The sequence below is a fragment of the Silene latifolia genome, chromosome 8 (genome assembly GCF_048544455.1).
Source record: "Silene latifolia isolate original U9 population chromosome 8, ASM4854445v1, whole genome shotgun sequence".
NCBI lineage: Eukaryota > Viridiplantae > Streptophyta > Magnoliopsida > Caryophyllales > Caryophyllaceae > Silene > Silene latifolia.
The window spans coordinates 51,902,176-51,904,266 of NC_133533.1; the positions used below are offsets into that span (position 1 = coordinate 51,902,176).

At 40.2% G+C, this 2,091-nt stretch overlaps 1 non-coding gene across 1 annotated transcript; it reads right to left on the minus strand.

Annotated features, from left to right (window-relative positions):
- Nucleotides 1-803: 803 nt before the first annotated feature.
- Nucleotides 804-910, minus strand: LOC141597572 (small nucleolar RNA R71). The gene has a single exon (XR_012522801.1). It is a non-coding gene; the product is annotated as a small nucleolar RNA R71 (small nucleolar RNA).
- Nucleotides 911-2,091: the final 1,181 nt, after the last annotated feature.

Genomic DNA, 2,091 nt, shown 5'->3' on the forward strand with positions numbered 1-2,091 from the left:
GTAGAGTTGTTTGTGAAGTATAAATTGTGTTTTGTATCGACCATTGACCAACGACCACATATACTTAATTGTGAACACGAAATGGCATCGATCAAAAATGGCGCCGTTGCCGGGGACGGTGTTTAATTGATTTTAGATTTCTTTTATTGTTATTAGTTGTGTCTTTTTCACCTTGGGGAAGTAAAAATCCTCAAGGTTTGTTCTAATTGTTTTCGAGTTGTTTGATATTTTGCATGTCTAGAAGGTCACAAAGTGATTTGTTACCTTTTGACCGTGAAATCGAAAGAACCTTGACGAATAATAGGAGACTTGTTAGGAGGAATTTGGGAGGTGTTGGTGAAGTTGTTCAACCCACTAGTGAGTTTGTCAATCCTTTCGCAATAGAAGGAGAAGAGAACCCATTAAACAATACCACACAAAATCCACCTACAATGCCTAAATTCTCGTCACACTCTATACCCACCGAGGAGAATCTACCAAATGGTACTCCTACACCTCAACATCTCACCGGTAATTTTATTGCCAAGTCCGCCTTCATCCAATTAGTTGAGAGGAGCCAATTCGGGGGAATGCCTAGTGAGGACCCTCATTCTCATATGGAAACCTTTTGCGATTATTGTGATGCTATCTCTCAAACGGGCGTGACTCAAGACAAAATTAGATGGGTCTTATTTCCTTTTTCCTTAATCGGCACCGCAAAGCAATGGTTGAAGGGCCTTGATAAGGCCACCCTTGGAATAGATTCTTGGAAGAAGTTGGCTCTAGCTTTCTACAAAAAATTCTACCCACCGGAAAAGACTAACATGCTAAGAGCTCAAATTACGGGTTTTAAGCAAAGGGATGAAGAATCTTTGTATGAAGCTTGGGAGCGGTTCAAAGGTATTTGTCGCTCATGTCCTCACCATGGACTTAGCGAATGGTTTTTGGTGCAACAATTTTGGAATGGTTTATATGAAGATTCAAGGAACATTCTCAATATGGGATCAAATGGAATGTTCACTGAAGTTGATGACAATCAAACATGGAACAAGATTGAGGAAATGGCGGTCCATAATTCACAATATAGTAGACCTCGCAAGGCTACTAGAGGAGGAAAGCATGAAGTGGACTCCGTTACTCAATTGGGTGCTCAACTTAGTGCTCACATTGACACAATCAACTTGAAGTTTGAACAAGCTATGGCTAGACTTGAGGAAAACTCAAAATCATCAAAGCATCATGTCAATGCCATGACGGCATCCTCATCAATCCCAAGTGGGATATGTGAGAATTGTGGAACTTTGGGTCATGACCCAAGTGAGTGTAGGGGAACAACCGAACAAGTTAATGCTTTCCAAGCTTACAAAAGTGGTACCCCTTATTCAAATTTTTACAATGAAAACACCAAGTTCCATCCAAATCTCTCATACAAAAGCCAAAATGTTCAAAACCCTCAAACAACATACACCCCACCACCCATGAGAAACCAAAATCAAAGACCCTTTTACAATCAAAACCAAGGTTACCAAAATCAAAATCCATACAATCACCAAAATGACCAAGGTTTTGATGTCCAAAAAGCGGTCCTCCAAATGCAAAAGAATCAACAAGAATTTTTCACCCAAATGCAAAAAGATAGCCAAGCAAAGGACACCACCATCAACAACATTCTAGCTCACACCAAGATGTTGGAAACACAATTGACTCAACTAGCATCTTCAAGCTCACAAAGACAAAAGGGGCAATTACCACCTCAAAGTAATCCCCCTAGACATGAAACGGTTAGTGCCATTCACTTGAGAAGTGGTACAAGGTATGAAGCACCGAAGAAGCAAGTTGAGGATGAAGTTGTGGAAGCTAGTGAAAAGGAATAAATTGTGCAAAACTCCAAAGATGGAGAATCATCAAAAGTAGAAAGTTCAAAGAAAAATGAAGACAAGGCCAAAGAAAAGGAGCCCATTGTGATTAGACTTCCTTTTCCAAGTCGTCAAGCCAAGCCCAAGTTTGACGATCAACTTGGAAAGTTCATGGAGATTGTGAAGAACTTAGAAGTCTCAATTCCTTTCACGGAATTAATCAATCACGTTCCGGCCTATGCAAAATACATGAAAG